Below are 18481 nucleotides of genomic sequence, written 5' to 3' on the forward strand. Positions count from 1 at the left end.
TCATCCCCTCCCTCCCTCCCTCTCCATCCTCTCTCTTGGCTTTCTTCTCTTCTGTGGTCTCTCTCTCTCTCTCTCTCTCTCTCTCTCTCTCTCTCTCTTCCCCCCCCCCACCCTGCGTTACTCATCCCTTCCTCCCTCCGCCGTCCTCTCTTGGCTTCCTTTCCTCCTCCTCTCTCATCCCCCTGTTCCCTCCTACGGTACTTTCTTTCACCTTCCTCCTTCTCCTTTTTGCTCTTATTTTCTCTGTTACGTTATCCTTCCTTCTCCCCATCCCATCTTCACTCTTCCCTTTGCCCTGCTTCGTGTGGCACTGACTGGAATAGAATGGTAGAGTTGTCCCGAGCAGGAGAGGGAGGGTGCTACGTTTCTTTGCAGTTCAAGAAATGGTCACCAAACAGAAAGCTATCCTCCCCTCATTTTTTATTTTTATTTTTATTGTCTTTGCCCGACTTGATGCACTGATACCCACCGTCCATGTTGTCTGCATGATAGGAGTGTTTGTTGCAGGACTGGTGTAATGATAGTAGCCTCTCTCTCTCTCTCTCTCTCTTTTTTTTTTTTTTTTTTTTTTTTTTTTTTTTTTTTACATCACAGAATCTTGTAGAAAAATCAGTAAAGACTGTTTTAATGACATTCGAATTCATCAGATTGTTTCCTACCCAAGCGTGTGATCAAACTCGCGTTCTTTCTGACTTCAGATCGCTTCTCAAACCACTTTGCCAGCAGCTCCTCTAATGATGGTACTGAGTGTTGTGAGGGACTATAGGTGTCGCTTTAGTACTGTTTTCCCTCGTTGTAATCCTCGCATTTGTCCCTCCTCCTCCTCCCCTTCCTTCATCTCTCTTGGGATGTATTCTCTCACAAATATAGTTCAGATGTTTGGAGTAGGTCTACTTCATCCATCTTTACCACACCACTCCGATTACTGTCTTTTTATTCATGTTACCTCCAGGGTAACCGAGTAGGCAGCATAGTACTGGGTAGCCTTTCTTTCTTCTGTCTTCATCCGTCATAACACCAAAACAAATTGCGATACGTGAGTGTGTTACGCACCAAAACTGTTAACAGCTAGTGATGTTTTAATACTCAGAGCAGCATTGGAGCAACGGTACGCGACCTACACCCTAAAACCAATAAGACACAGACCTCCTCTCAGAATGTGCAAAACTCCATGTATTTGTGTTGCCCCATTTCACGTAAACATTTTATATATACCGTAGGAATTGACACGGTAGCAATTATCGTACACTTAAGTTATTTTATACTTTAGCTAATGTGGATTTGGTAGCTAGCTTCCATAAAATTTGTTATAAACTAGATTTTTTTACATAATTGTTGATGTTAAGATTGAAAAAAGTGCAGAAACAAGAGATGAATTAAGCACAGAAACAAGAGAGCATTTGGGAGTGGAGGAGAGTCAGAGTTCTATACCCATCACTATATTTCACCATCTACAAACGTTCTGGGAATATTCTGAAAGGAGTCTACCATCAGGGTATTGCTACTGTAAACTTCACATAAAATACTTCCTTTGTTTCTGTTGTTTGTTTCTTATTCATGTGGGTCTCCCGGAGGTTTCTTCCTATATCAAGCCTCCTTTTGGTTGCCTTCAGACTTCCTCCATTCATCAAAGGTTCCCTAGTTCTGTTCACGCTAAGCTTTTGAGTATCGTCATTTTTCTTTAAGTTGAGATTGTTCATTAGTTCAGCTGCTCCAATGTGAACTAATCCTCACCATCACCTTCTTCCTTTTCTGTAGAAGTTCCAGAGAGCTTTCTGTTGTTGTTTTGGGGTTTCTTACATCCTGCTTATATTGATGTTTCATTTACTAGTCTTGTGAAGTTTATTTCATTTCCCCTTGCGTCGATAATTATATACCGTACTTCTTTCCAGCACCTAGGTGCTGACATACCAGCACCTAAGTGCTGACATTTGAAGGTGTGTGACGCTACCTGATGTAAGTAGGAGGATTGCTGGGCTTCAGGGAGCAGACTACTTAATCTACATCCAGATATATAGAAAGAACATGATATATACAGAAATCAGCACAGCCTTTTTGCACTTCAGTACTGGGTAACGTTTCTGTAAATTCATTGACAATCGTTTGAGCCTAAAATAAACAAGAAGTAAATCTCGATTAAAAAAAAAAAAAAAAAAGCTACCATATATCATGTCTGTTGATCTATCTACTTTTCCATCATACCATCCGTTCTTTACCCTATCCATAGCATAGAGACCTGGGGGTAAGCTAAGCAGTCCTGACACTGAAGACAAAAGTGACCAATCTCCTTCATCCCTGAGTAGCATTATGTGAGCAGTCAGTCCCAACCCATCCTCGGATGGAAACCCTTGTGAACCCTTCTATGTTGGAAATCCTTAACCCACAAGACAACGAGGTGACCCTTAATTATATGGTTACCACCCAGCGTAGTAGATAGTGTTCTGAAATACAATAAACAATTTAGTTCGTCACTTACAATTTAAGTCACTTGAGGTTGCACTACATTGAATGAGTAGATGGTGGGAGTCGTGAATGGTGTGCAGAAAGTTCCAGAATCAAAACTCTAAGTAAGAAGGGGATAACTTTGAGGAAAGTATATAAGGTGAGGAAAGTACACACACACACACACACACACACACACACACACACACACACACACACACACACACACACACACACACACATATATATATGATATTCAGAATTCGTTGAATTGCTGGGTTTTCGCTTCCTGGAATTTATTTATGTTTGACAGAACTCACCCCCCCCTCTCTCTCTCTCTCTCTCTTTCTCTCTTTCTCTCCACACACACACACACACACACACACACACACACACACACACACACACACACACACACACACACACACACACACACACACACACACACACACACCATTCCATCATTCCGCACTTCCTCTTCTTGTTTGCCTTCGCCTTCATTTCTTTCTCCTTTACATTATTCCCACTTTCTTTCATCCTCTTTCCTTGTCCTCTCTCGTGGCTGGAGAGAAAGCGAAAGAGGAAAAGGGAATGGGAAGGAGGGAAATGCGAGGGTAAAGGGAAACAGGAAAGGGAAAGGAGAAGAAAGGGAACGAGGGGAATGTAATGGAGAGGGGGACAAAAGGGAGCTGAGGGGAAGGGGGGAAAGGAGGGGACTGATGGATGAAGAAGGGAAAGGGGAGGAGTAGAAGGGAAAAAGAAAGGAGAAGAAGAAGAAGTGAAGAGATGGAGAAGGGGAAGGGAACGCAGAGGAAGGGAAAGGGAAGGAGGAGTAAAGGTATGGAAAAACGAGGAGGCGAAAAGGAAAGGACGGGAAGAGGAAGACGAGGGAAAGAGAAAAGGGAAGGAGGGAGAAAGGTAGGGAAGGGAAAGGTAGAGGAACGAGAGGAATGGGATAGAGAAGGAAGTAAGGGGAAGGGGAGGAAAGATGAGAGGGGAAAGGAGAGGGAAGGGGATGGGGTGAAGTGAAGGGAGGGATGAGGAGAGTGGGGGAGGGAAGGAGAAGGAGAAGAGAAAGGGGAAAGGCAAGAAGGGGAATGGGATGGGGGGAAGGGAAGCAATGGATGAGGAAGAGACAGGAAGGAGCAAGATCAGTTTTCTTGAGTAACTTTTTTTTTTTTTTTTTTTTTGAGAGAGAGAGAGAGAGAGAGAGAGAGAGAGAGAGAGAGAGAGAGAGAGAGAGTTTGAAATCCATGAAGTGAAGGAAAGAAAGAGAGAGGCAGGCGAAAGATTGAGAGTGATGAAGAGAGTTGTCATGGAGAGAGTAATTAAGCGAGGGAGGAAGTTCGTGTGTGTGCGAGAGAGAGCTGGGTAGACACACACACAGACAGACAGACGGGCGGACAGACAGACAAACAACCAAACGCACAGACAGACAGAGAGAGACAGACACACACAAAAGAGAAAGAGGAGAGAAAAACAAGGAAGCAATGGCAAACAGACACAGTGATTTTATCCCCCTCTCAGCATTGGGTGTAGTCTATATTTTATTCTTTCTGCTTTCAATTTTAATTCCATTCAGATTCCCCCCAAAACACCTCAGTAGTGATCTAGGTCAGTGAATGTATACGCCTAAATCAAATGAAATGGTTTGGAAATAACAAAATGCAACAAAATGCGTCCGTGGATGACAGCACAGAAGATAACGATCAGAGAGAGAGAGAGAGAATAAAAGCAAGGCAGTCCCCCCTCCCCCCATGTTTTTGTGCCCCCTGAAAGAGACAAAGGTGTGTGAATGAAGATGGAAATCAAATGGGTCTATTCTTAGCTGGCCACAAAATAGTACTGGAGAGAGAGAGAGAGAGAGAGAGAGAGAGAGAGAGAGAGAGAGAGAGGAAGAAATATGAATGGTAAACATAGAAAGAAATAAAAAGGAGAAAAAAATGTGAGGATGGGAGAGAGACGAGGAAGGGAGCAGACTGGGGGAATAGGGAGCAGAGGTAGAAGGGGGTAATAGGGGAGGGAAGGGAGAGGTAGGAGTAGGAAGGGAGGAAGGTGGAAAAGGGAAATGGGTAGTGGTGAGGAAGGAAGAAAAAGGGAGGAAAGGAAGAAGAGGGATGGGAGGGGAGAAGAGAGTAGAAGAGAATAAAGGCAGGGAGATGAAAATACAGGAAAACAACGGAGGACAGTAACAGAGCATGAAAGAGGATGAGAAAGACCAGGAATCATGTATATAACAAGAGTTACAATAATATTATCACGAGTACCAATGATAATAATAATGATAGTAATAATGTGATAATAACTTGAAGACTGTAACTGTGAGAGACATTTACTGATCTCCATCTATGAGAATTGTTGCTGACCGTCACATTATACGTTTTGTGTAATAACTCAAACACCGTTGGTCAAGCTGCCACCAAAAGTATACAGATCTTGTCCAGGACGAGATAGACATCTAGGGATAAGTGCCTCATTTATGCTTTGCATTTTCCTGTATGGAAGAGCAATTGAAAATTGGAGTGCCCGAAATATCGCGGTGTCACGCATGAATGAGCTACATTTTTTCCATACAAATGTTAGGAAAATAATTTTATCGCGGGATTTCCTTCCATGCTCACGTATCTGTAATGGTTTTTGAGTAAATTGAGGTTGAAAATTCATAATTTTTGGACATTTTTGGACCTGTGACCTTAAAAAGTCGGCCATGGTCACTGAAACTTGGTCAGTGTACTAGGGCCATGGTACCGTACATCTGCAGGGAGTATGATGAAAATCGGAGACGAAAAATGACGGAATAATGGTAATAATAAAAATGGAAATAATAATAATAATGATGATGATGATAATAATAATAATCAATCCATCCATCATCCAATCCTACAGTGCCCCATGAGGAGCGTAGGAGCCCGGGGCTAGGCAGTTGGTCCCGACATTTAAGATGAAAGTGACCTGCCTCTCTCATCCCGGAGTGGCATTACATGAGCAGTCAACCCCAACCACCTCAATCCGACTGGAGCACAGTAATTACCCACTAAACCACCAGGCTCCAAAATTTGGTTTTATGGTTACCACCCAGCGTAGTAAATGGTTTCCTGGTGTACAGGAAACCATTTGGCTTGTCACTCAGTGTAGAGTCACCCACAGGCAGAAGGAAGAGGAAAGAATGAAGGAAGGAAAGACATCAAGAGGGAGTGTAAAGTCACCCGTAGGCAGGACAGGGAACCAATGAAGGAAAGAAAGACAGAAGAGGATGGAAGGAAAGAAGGATGGAGGAGAGGAAAGGGCAGTCACCCGACAGCAGCACTACTTCGAGTGAGTGGATGGTAAGCGCCCCCACCTACCACACATAATAATAATAATAATAATAATAATATTAATAATAATAATAATAATAATGACGGAAACAAAGATTGCGGTGGCTCAATCGGTAGAGAGCTGGCCGGCCGTCCTCCCGGACCCAGGTTCAAATCCCCGCTGGGGCAGGGAACAGTTTAAGGATTTGAATTCCGTGCAAAGCAGACTTTACTGATCTACCAGATGACCCGCCTACATGTCGTAAAAATACCCCCGCTAATACCAATACACCAGTCCTGTATGAGACAGCCCAAGCATGTATTCGTATGGACGGTGGGTGTTAGCGCCGAAGTGGTGACATGTAGAGGTATATGATATGCGGATGGACTACTGGGCCGTGGGATCAGGCTGTGAAGCCTATTCCCAGAGTCGAGCACATAAAAAAAAAAAAATCTGGTAACAGGTGTATATGAGTAAATAATAATAAGAATAATAAAAATAATAATAAAAAAAAAATAATAATTCAATATGCAATATTTTTTTTTTCCCCATTGAGCGTGTAGGAGCCCAGGGTAAGACCACACAGTCCTAACATGTAAGGCAAACAACACCAGCCTCCCGCGCCCCTGAATGACAGTAAGTGAGCAGTATACCCCACCCAGGACCTCCTTAACTCACTAGACCACCAGGCATCAACATTATTATCATTATTATTATTGTATTATTATTATTATTATTATTATTACAGTATTATTATTATTATTATTATTGTATTATTATTATTATTATTATTACAGTATTATTATTATTATTATTATTGTATTATTATTTTTATTATTATTATTATTATTATTACAGTATTATTATTATTATTATTATTATTGTTGTTACTAGAGATCAAATAATGAGAGAGAGAGAGAGGGGGGGGGGGATGAAAGAGTATTGGGAAAGGGGCGGGGAAAAAAGGCTAGAGAAACAGAGTTACGGAAAACGAAAAAGAAAGAATAAAGAGAAAGAGAGAAAAATGGAGCATACAGAATACCGGGCAATCTAAAATATATGACTTGCACACACACACACACACACACACACACACACACACACACACACACACACACACACACACACACACACACACACACACACACACACAGACTCGGGATGACGTCACTACCTCCCTCACTCCCTCTTCCCTCCCACGCACAAACAGCTGACTGGCTCTCTCTCTCTCTCTCTCTCTCTCTCTCTCTCTCTCTCTCTCTCTCTCTCTCTCTCAAATCTCGAAATATCCCAGTTATTAGAATATTGTGTGCATGTAATATTCTGTGTGAGTGTGTGTGTGTGTGTGTGTGTGTGTGTGTGTGTGTGTGTGTGTGTGTGTGTGTGTGTGCTAATTTGTGAGTTATTGCCGCACGTTAGAGGAGGTGGAGGGAGGGAAGGAGAAGAGACAGATGGAGAAAAGAAAGGGAAAATGAAAAAGACGAACAGAAGAAAAGAAGGAAGAAAAGGGGAGAAAGAGAAGAAGGGGACAAGATAAGGAAGGAAAGATAGAGGGAAATAGAAGAATGAAGGACGAAAGGAGGGAAGGGTAGAAGGGAAGGAAGAAAGAAAGGTAAGGGAAAGGAAGGGAAAAAACGATGCTAGGGGAAGGGAAGGAGAAGATGGAATGAAGAAGAGGAGGGAAAGGAAAGGAAGGAAAGGGAAGAGTAGGAAAAGGAAAAGAAAGGATGGAAAGGGGAGGGAAGGGACGAAACAGGATGGAGAATTATAAGAAAGGATGGGAAGGGAAGAGAAGGAGAGGAACGGTTGGCATGGGAAGGAAAACAGAAGAAAGGATGGGAGGGAAGGAAGTGATGGAAAGAAAGGAGAGAAGGGGTGAAGAGGAAGGTAATAGAAGGGCAGAAGAGGGAAGGGAAGAAGACGGAAGGAAGGGAAGGGAAGAAGAGGTTATGAAATGAAGGGAAGGAGATGGAATGGACAGAAAGGAATGGACGAGAGGGGAGGAAAATGAAAGGATGGAAATAAATGGAAAGGAGGGAAGGGTTTCAAGAAAAGGAAAGAGGAGAAGGGATGGACAAAGAGGGGGATGTGAGAGAGGATGGAATGAGGAAGTAGAGAGAGAGAGAGAGAGAGAGAGAGAGAGAGAGAACAAAGCTAGAACGTAAGAGAAAGAAAAGGAAGGATGAGATAAAGAGTAATAACAAAGGGAGTGAAAAACGATGAAGAGAAAAAACTAAGAGGAGATGGAAGGAGGGAAATATTGAAGAAGAGAGGAGTTAAGAAGATGGGAAGAGGAAAGAGGGAGAAAAGAGGAAATGGGGAGGGAAAGAAGGGACGAAAAAGAAAGGAGGGAGGGAGTGAAGGGTTAATTAGGGAGAAGAAATGGAGATGGATAGATAGATAGATAGAGAGAGAGAGGGGGGGGGAAGAGGGAACTGCTGAATAAAGATGAACAGAAGAAAATGGAAGAGCAGAGGATAAGGGATATGTGTGGAGAAGGAGAGAGAGAGAGAGAGAGAGGGAGAGAGAGAGAGAGAGAAAGAGAGAGAGAGAGAGAGAGAGAGAGAGGCGAGTTGGAAAGGAGGGGGAGAGGGGAGGAGAGAATAGAGAAGGGTAGGTAGATATATTGACAATTAAGAAGAGAGAGAGAGAGAGATGAAACGGAGAACCAAACACAGGGGACGAGAAGAGAGAGAGAGAGAGAGAGGGGGGGGGAAACGAGTGAGGAAGAGGATAGAACAAGATAGAGGAAAAGGAATGAAAGAGAGAGAGAGGAAGAGGAGGAGGAGGAGGAAATTGAAATGGGAAGGATAACTGTGAGAGAGTCGGAAGAAAGAGAGAGGGGGAGGAAAAAGAGAGAGAGGGGGAGAGAAGAGAGAGAGAAAGAGGGGGCGGGGGGGGGGACGCACCACCCACGCAGACGTTATCTTATTGATCAGACACCCCCATACTCCCTCCCCCTTCCTCCCTCCCTCTTTCCTTTCTCCTTCCCTCCCTCCCCCTTCCTCCCTCCCTCTTTCCTTTCTCCTTCCCTCCCTCCCTGCCTCTCTCCCTCTTTCCTTTCTCCTTCCCTCCCTCCCTCCCTCCCTCCCTCCCTCTTTCCTTTCTCCCTCCCTCCCTCCATCCATCCCTCATTCTTTTCTCCCTCCCTCCCTCTCTCCTTCCGTCTCTCTACCTTTCTCTTTCCCTCTCACACTTTTGTCGTTTCTTCCACTCTTTTTATTCTTGTTACTTCCTCCTCCTCCTCCTCCTCCTTATCTTCCCCTTCCTCCATCTCCTATCTCCCTCCTCCTTATCTTCCCCTTCCCCCTCCTCCTCCTTGCTATCCTGCTCCTCCTCCTGCCCTTTACTTCCTCTCTCTTTCTTCCATCGTCTTTCCTTCTTTCCTTTGTACTTCCTTCATGTACTTTCCTCTTTCCTTCCTGTTTTCCTCCCTCATTTCCTCCTTCCTATCTCTTACTCCCTTTCTCCCTCTCTCTTCCATTCCATTTATACCTCACCCTCTCTTCCTTCTTCCACTTTTCCTCCCTTTTTTTTTTTTTTTTTCCTATCTCTCTCTCTTCTATTTCACTTCCTCTCTTTGTTCCTCTTCCTCTTCTCTCTCCCCCACTCTTCTCCCTTTCCCAATCCCCCTTTTACTCTCCATTTTCTTCTCCCTCCCCTCTCCATCCCTTTCACTTCCCTTTCCCCCATACTCCCTTCCCCTTTCCTTCTCTCCCCTCCCCCCCTTCCCTTCACACTTCACCCTCATTATCCCGCCTCATCTCTCCCTCTCCATCCTCTTCATTTACACCATCTCTCTCTCTCTCTCTCTCTCTCTCTCTCTCTCTCTCTCCTCTGTCCTCCCCTTCCCCCTCCCCTCCACCCCCTCTCTTCCGGTTCGTCTCGCTTTCCCTCCTCCCCCCCCTTCCTTCTCTCCCCCAACCGTCTCCTTTTTCTCCTTCCCTTCCTTCCTTCCTTTTTGCTATCTTCCCTTCCCTTCTGCTTTCCCTGTCACCCTTTTTTCTCCTTTCCAGTTTTCCTTCCTTTTCCTTCTTCTTCATTCCTTCTCCCACGTCCTTCCCTTCTTCCCCTTTTCTTAGCTTCGTTTTCTCTCCAATTTTCCCTTTTCCTTATCTTCCACCACCCCCTTGCTTTCCTCCTCCTCCTCCTCCTCCTTCTCCTCCTCCTCCTCCCCTCATCTTCCTTTTTTCCTCTTCCGTCTTTCTTTCATTACCCTCTCAGCGTGTTTGCTCATGTATTTGTGTTTGAGTTTGTACGTGTGTGTGTGTGTGTGTGTGTGTGTGTGTGTGTGTGTGTGTGTGTGTGTGTGTGTACGTATAAAGGAACCGTCACTCCCATCGACTGAATGCTGCAAAAGTTGTCACATAAAAAAAAGTCGAACAAAAGAAGCCAGACATGAAGAATTGTTCGGTCTGAATTTCTGGTGATCACATGCAGAGGGGAAGACAGGCTGAGATGAGGGTGTGTAGACAGACGGGTGCTGCGTGCCCGCCGTAATGAGGGAAACATGTAGGTATGAAGCTCAGATTAGTGTCCAGTGTAATGGTATTGATGTGATTGTGTTGCAACATTGTTGCGGAGAGAGAGAGAGAGAGAGAGAGAGAATATGCATTGAAAAATAAGTCGTGGGATTGAAGAGGTTAGCCTTCCATGGACATAGCTGGGGATTGAAGCAAATTTATCAGTTATTCTAGGGAGGGTGATGAACCGGGAAAAAAAAAAAAAAAAAAAAAATCCCTTCACTCTGTTTAGAAAGTTTTACTTGTTTGTTTGCATTTACTTTATTTGTTTATATGTCCGGTTCTGTACATGTACTTGACAACCTGTTCCCTAAGGGCCAGCAGCCCTCCTACTTGCCACACACTTTCATATGGCACCACTTCGGCCCTAAAGTCTACTGTCCATATTGATTACATGCGAAAGTTTTCTCATGTAGGTATTGTGTGATGGTATTTGATGACCCCCTCTTCCTCCCCCCATTGATTGATTGATGGATTAAAAATTACTCTCAGTCAAGGTCGAATGCCGCCTATCTTCCCCCTCCACCACTGAGACGCGTACCCCACATAATGTAAAATTGAACTACATGCCCCCCCTCAAGGGGGAGCCGATACATATATAGCGCGGCTCGGAATATGATGTTGACCTTGACCTACTTTCACCAATTTCGGATCGTATTAGATTTTCATCCCTACTACACACCTGTAAAATTTTGTGATGATATCTTGAGCGGTTGGTAAGTTATCTTGTAAACAGACACACAGACACAAACTGAAAAAAATACTCGTAGGAGATTTTCATCCTAACTACATACCTGTAAAATTTGTGATGTTCTGAGCGGTTGCAAAGTTATCGTTGTAACAGACACACACACCTTGACTTGCTTTCACCAATTTCAAACTCGTGATCGATTTTTTCCCCAACCACACACTTGTAAAATTTTGCGATGATATCTTGTGCGGTTGTGAAGTTATCATGCAAACAAACACAGGAGGTGTAGGAGGACTACTGGGCCTTGGGATAGGTGACTGCCCCCAAGAAATAGGCTCTGAGCCTTTGCCTAGAGTCGGACACGTAAAAAAAAAAAAAAAAAAATACACAGACAAATTGAACACAATACCAGCTTGGCTATCGCGGCTTGTAATAAGGTGCCCGTACAGAGTCACACCCATCAAGTGAACCGTCTTTAAAGAATGTATGGTGTGATTTCAGCTCGCTCAAGTTTTAAGAAGGTGAGTTGTCGAAATATAATGACAGTACTATGGGTCACATAAGTATCGGTGCACAATATATAGAAACATTTGGGACCACAGAACAAAGGTCACTGAAATATTAGTGTCCGACCCACCACACGTTGGTAGCCCTGATGTCGGGAGGTGTTATATATCGCCAACTAGCAATGTCCTGTTGCTAACATATACCAAATGTTATGTTTATATAAACATTGTTCATACACAGTGAGACGTTGGTAATGTAAACAGTTGTTTAAATGTTTTCTGTAGGCATCGGAACCCCTGTGCACCAATACCCATAGTTCCTTAATAATAATAACAATAACAACGAGTAGTAATAACAGTAATAACAACAACAGTCATCATCGTCATCGTCGTCGTCTTCATCACCATCATAGCAGTGAAGGTCATGGGGACACGAGACAACGAAGGTATGGGGAGACGAGGAAGGAGTGAGTTGTGTGTCGAAAGTAATTGGAATAATCGTGTGGAAAATATTTGCTAGGAGAAATACAGAGCAGCTGTGTATCGCAGGGGAAAAAAAAATAACACAAGGTTTCTTAAATTCATGTAAGAAGCTGAGTGAGTATTTTAATGAATGTTTCAGTATCACCTCAAAAAGTGGAAGGAGAACTGAAGGGTGGAAACGGCAACATATGGGTGATTAGTCTATCTATTTATCTGTCTATAATCAGACGCCTTAATTCCGTAAGGGGCGGCCACAAACAAATCGCCTCCATGTCGACCTCTCCCTTGCCATTACGATACCCTTCCTCTAACTCACACCTCCTCTCTCATATGCCTCTCCACTCCCTTCCAAGCAAAATGAATAATCGCATGAGTGTTTTGGGGGAAAGGACAGTTCCCTGCTGAAGGCCATCTCCCCACAGAGTCTAGTCTCTCCCTCGCCAAGACCCGTTTGTAATAATCTTTCTTTTCCCCCCCCTAATTTTGGCCAGATTTTCGTCCTTTTGCTACTAATTTTACTTAGCTCGATAGCATAATGAAGCAATTCTACGGCTCATCGTTCTTCCCATTACACTTCTTCGTGACAAGCATCGTATTCTAGTTTTAATCCATTGAGCATTGAAGACGGAGAGAGGTCAGTTTGAGGTAAGCATGATATAATTACAGGATCTCTTTTTTTTTTTTTTTTTTTTTTTTTCCCGTATTTCTCTGGGCTCATGGGTGCGTTCTAATTGGCACTAGAGATTGAGCAGTAACTCTTATTTAACACAGTATTCTGTACTGTGCACCACATTATGTCGCTGATCCCAACTACAGTATATCGACTAAAGACAAACTGCGTACAAGAGATGTTAAGAAATGATATGCAAAATAAATCGCTAAGGAAGAGGTGCTAGGAAGCTTCCCATGTCACCTAGAATACAGCCCTGAGTTCCAGTACAAAGGTGGCCACTGTTTGTTTGTGCTGTTTAATTCTTTCTGGTGTTTCTGGTCTCGAGTCATCTTAAATCTGTCCTTTTTGGAATCCTGTCAGTCAGTATTTTAATAGGTTTGTGCTTTCTCTTCGTTAAATATCTTTCTGTGTGTGTGTGTGTGTGTGTGTGTGTGTGTGTGTGTGTGTGTGTGTGTGTGTGTGTGTGTGTGTGAAGGCAATTTGACTTCACCGCGGATGTTACAGTTTGGTCTTTTATGCAGACTAACAGCAGAGGCTTTATGTCAAGAAGGAAGAATCTCTCTCACAATAAGGTTCATCTTGTTGTTGCGAAGACCTTTCCTTTACTGTATGTTAACTCTTGCCTTTTGCTTTGGTTAACGTGTATATTTCCCCTCTACTTGAAATTTTCCCTCATTCAGCTTATTTGAAGAAGGGTAACTATTCCCAACCCCCTACTTATTGCTTAAGGGCTCTAATCTTCTTATCTTCCAAGTCATCGAGTCGATCCTCAGCAGGAAGATACAAAAGCGACATTATTATTCTAGTTCTATTTCTGGCCGTCAGTACGTGTTCTCTCATGATCGATCCACGTGCAGTCGTCTCACATTCCATCCAGATTCCTAGTCACCGCAGATTTCGCAAAACCTATAACCTTATCCATACACAAAATAGTTAATTAAAACATTTCTAAACTGCCATGTCTCTGTCCTTTCACCAACACCTTCTCCTCAAATTTCCACCTTGGTTATTTTATTGCTGTTGTTGTACGTGGCCGTTTTTGTCATTCTAAAACTTTTAACAGTGATGTTACTTAGGGTTTTGTCTCTGACCATTTTTTCCTCTACATCCAGTTGAGTCTACTCATATGCCAGTGGCTTTACCCATTTCTCTTCCAGTTATAAATCGCCACAGTAATCATGGGATAAAGTTATGGCACATCCATACTGTTGTGTAAATTATATCAGATTAGGGCACAGATAACCTCATTAAAAACTAGAGGGGCAGTCAGTGGAGCGCGTCTCTCCGACAAGGGCAATGTAATTTCCAAACCAATCTTCATATTGGGTTAGTTTTTTTTGACCGTTGATTAGGGTTTCGCAAGAAGTGTTTGCCGGATCCAGAATCTGTAAGACGATCCGGACATGGGCTATCCACCCACCAAATTTGGTCCAGATCTCTCTTAGGTTTTTGAGTAATCACTCTAACAGACAAGCAAACGAACAAACAAACATGGGTGAAAACATAGTCTCCTTGTCGGAGAAGAAAATCCTTTGCCTGCCGGTGGTTTCCCTCTGCTTAAAATCATTTCTCCAGCAAAAAAAAAGACTATAATTTTAAGTCTCCACTGCGTAGAAAAATGTTCAGTGCTAAAGTTTCAGACTTAACCTTTCAGAGGTGTCCATCGGGTAGATAAAACTGTTTCGAGGTTTCCAGAAGAGAATTGTAACTATATCCTGGTGAGTGATAATTAATGCCTGAAAAACAGGGTTCCTCTGTTTTCCACTCGACTTCATCTTCCACATGCCTTCCCTCTTTAATACACTCAGTCCATCATTTCTCAATTTTCCCAACGTCTTACATTTTTCTTAAGATTCTTCCTTCAAAAATCAGGTTGTAAGAGGTAGGATGAGCCGAGCAAGTCCCATGTGTAGATGCTGGCTTTGTTCATGGGACATGTGTGTGTGTGTGAGAGAGAGAGAGAGAGAGGTTGGGTAAACAAAAACAACTCCATGTAACATAGTGGAGTTAAAAGATCATTCGTCTCATCAATTCCCTCTTCACACTAATTGTTTTCATTCACTTTCCTTTTGTAGCAGTGTTGTCTTGCTGTTTATTATGGTAACCCTGACCTAAATTGTGTGTCTGCGTGTCTTACCTTTTACGGGAGACACGCAGCTGCCGTCTTTCTGCACCTTTTTTTTTTTCTGTCCTAAAGAGTAACGAAAAGCAAGGGTACGATTGATTCCGTGGCCTAACTTTGACTTGCTTTTGCAGGACGAACGAAAAACACAGATTTATTACCCTCCTTTGTTATCCTGCCTGCAGAACTAAGGAGCTTGACGATGACTTCCCTTTTCATAAACATCATCCGTTTTACAAGAAGAAAAAAGGCATGGAACGAGTATCCGGTGTCGTACGTGTGAAAGCAAAATAAAGCACAATTTGGACAGGGAACTGATCATGATTTTCATCCCCTAAATCCTAGCCCTGCTTGCTGATGCCCTAGTTAACCGATATTCTAATTCGTTCATATATAGTCAGGGATGAAAGTTCCGCCTAATGTTTCACCTTCTCTGACTTTCAGTTTCCACTGCCAGCTAATATTCCAAAGCGGAGAGAGGTTTGATATGTTCCTCTGCCCCATAAATAATTCTCTTTTATATCTTGCGCTATGTGGTGGGAGTGGGACGTACATGCCATAAGTGCGAGGTAGACGCAGTGGAAGTGTGGTATAAATTTCCCTCTCAGTATACACTACTGGGCAGCTCGGGAATAAGTCTCCCCAAGCTGCTATTTCGTTTGATTACGACCTCCAGTTTTTCGGATGCATCAGTGTATGTCTTAGGTCGTATTCTAAGTGACTTTGAAACTTTCCTAACACCACTACCATTGCGACTTATTCCGCACATTACACCTCAACACTTTTTCTTCCCGGCATAGTACTTGTATTATATTAGTTTTTTTTCCCTTCGTTAATACAGATTTACCTGGTATTTCTTCACCTTTTCGTATATTTTGTTTAATGCAAACCGTGTTGATACTGCAGGGATGTAACTAGTATAGAGGAGAATGTTGAGGCCTAATATTCAAACTAATACAAAGGAAGAGGCGATACGAAGCTTTCAATGCGGCCTACAATGCGACCTTAAATCTATGGCAATGAAAGGATCGTGAAAATATTATCTCTATACATCTTTGGGAAGGGCAGGTTTTTAGCCAGTTATTTGTTTTGCGTGCGGGCGTCCATCATTCACTCACTCGATGTGGTGCTGTCTTCAGGTGACTACACTGAGTGACAAGCCTAATGGTTTACTGTTACTCGGTAAGCCATTAACTGTTGGGTGGTAACCATATAGCCAAATGAAGCCTGGTGATCTAGTGAGTTAAGGCGCTCCAACCGTATGGGGTCCACAAGCATTCACATCTGAGGGTTGGTTAGGGTTAATTGCTCATATAGTGCCACTCAGGGGCAAGTGAGGCTGGACACCCTTGAATTAAATGTCAGGACTGAGTATACAAGCCCCGCGTCTCTACACTCCTGATGGGAAAATCGAAGTGGATGATGGATGAATGAATGAAAGGATGATTGAATAGCTGGCTAGTTGGATGGTGGATTTTTTTTTTTTTTTTTTTTTTTTTTTTTTTTTTGTCTCTAAGTGTCTCGTGTTGTAGTCAACATAACACTCCAGGCTTACTGACAGCCTTCTGCTGTATAGGTTGAATCCCCAGCAGATGATTTAGGCTTTTAGATTATGCAGTGTTAGTGAGGGAAGGATGTTGGTCATTTACCTTCAAATGTTCTGGTCTGCGTTAGCCTAGCCTCGGCTCCCTAAACCTCCAAGGGGCATCTTCCTGCGCGCGCGCACACACACACACACACACACACACACACACACACACACACACACACACACACACACACACACACACACACACACCAGTCGTTGCACTAATTGGCTTACCTGCTCTCACCTGGCCTCTGGTATTTGCCTTGTTGTCCCTTTCGGCTTCCACCTTAAGAGCGTTGTTCTATAAATTACCTTTAGTCATGTGGTAAAGTAGATTTGGTTGATGATTATGTTTACCTGTTGACGGGGACAGGAGGGGTGTGGAGGGGAAGGGGGGATCTAGGGGTAGGAAAGAGTGAGTGGGTCTGTCTGTCTCTGTCTGTCTGTCTGTCTGTCAGTCTCTCTCTCTCTCTCTCTCTCTCTCTCTCTCTCTCTCGTATATGGAAGTGGGCAGATGACGGAAAATGAGAGGAGCAAATGGGACGGTAAAGGAGAATAAAAGGAAAGGGGAAAAGTACAGGAGAGAAGAGATAAAAGACTAGATAGGTAGAAGAGGGGAAAGAGGGAATGAGCAATAAACTGAAGGGAACGGAGGAAAAAAGAGAGAAAAGATGGGAGAAAAACTAGGAATGTGGGAGGGAGGGAGGGAAATGGAGGAGGGAGAAATGAACCACGAGATGGGTGAGGGGAGGAGAGGAGAATGGAGAGGGGAGGGGAGAGGAGGGGAAAGGTGTTAAAGGATGAGAGCGAAAGGGGATACTAGACTAAAGGAGGGGGAGTGAAGGGAAAGAGATTAAACACTAATGGAAAGGTAGAGGGGAGAGGAGAGAAAAGGAGAGGCGGGAGCGGAGAATTGCAGAGGATAAGCGAGGAAGAGAGGAGAGGCAAATTAAATGAGATAGAAAGGCCAGAGATACAGACAGGGAAGGAGGAAGTATTGAGTGACGTATTGGAACATCAATTAGAAAGGTTGAGAAAGAAAGACATTGAGGAAGATTTACAGGAAAGACAATAAGTGATGATTATTATTAAGGTAGAGGATTATAAATACCCGGATAAAGGGCAGCGTGAGGTAAAAAGTAATAACTATGTGAGAGGGAGAGGACTTGTGCACTTAAAGTTTGTTTTAACGAAGTTCAAATAACGAAACTGTTCTCAGGCCAAACCTACGATCAAACTTTTTTACTTTCATGCAACTGATCACCACGTTGTCTTTCCAACCATCTGATCACCACGTTCCCGTAACAAATAATGACAGTAAGAAGGCGGGGTCGTATGTATGAGCGAAATTACCTCCACTATAGATGACCGGAGGAGGTGCATGGCTGTGGACGTATACATCCCCTTACATCATTACGACTGATTACGTTACAGTGAAAGGTAACTTTCAAAATCCAGTAATGCGATCTTCGGAGCGCAACAGAGTTTCAGAATAATGTGCCGAAGTTCTGTACATGTTGTTTAAAATAAAAAGAAGAGCAATGGTCTTGTTTGCATCTGTACATAAGCATAAGTGCCATGGTATGTCTGTACAATATGTCTTTAAATATATTTGTCGCTAGAGTTCCTGTGAAATATGGATACACACATCATAGGCACAATATAGGCACTGCCGTCATGGAGGGTAGACTTCCATGATAACAGTGGTTAAGCTTAAATGATCCCCCGTTTCACAAATCCACCAAGCGTTTGTTACTATTTTCCAAGGCCAGCCTTGCGTAACTTTTCTACCCCATTCGCGGGCTGGGGATGAGTTTCTAACGAAATGAAGTTGTTTTGGCTGTGTTCACCAAATTGTTGTGCCACGTATTTGAGCCATGAAAAATCGCTCCAACAGATGACACACCGGCACGCCATCGGCCCCGAATCGGTTGGCCAACAAATGACACGTCGATGCGTCGTCGGCCGAGAATAGTGTTAACCTCTTTGGAATGAGTACAGCCTGTATCCTTTATTCTTGCTGCCATCAGACGGTTTTAACTAGCATACGAGAGACGCTTTTATTGCAAAAGATTAATAAAGGCTAAATCGAACCGTAACAGAAAATAAAAATAATCTTGTCTAAGTTAATTAGAATCAAATTAATATACATCATC

The sequence above is a fragment of the Coenobita brevimanus genome, chromosome 18 (assembly GCF_032717465.1).
Source record: "Coenobita brevimanus isolate Jiangsu-jjx chromosome 18, ASM3271746v2, whole genome shotgun sequence".
Classification (NCBI taxonomy): Eukaryota; Metazoa; Arthropoda; class Malacostraca; order Decapoda; family Coenobitidae; genus Coenobita; species Coenobita brevimanus.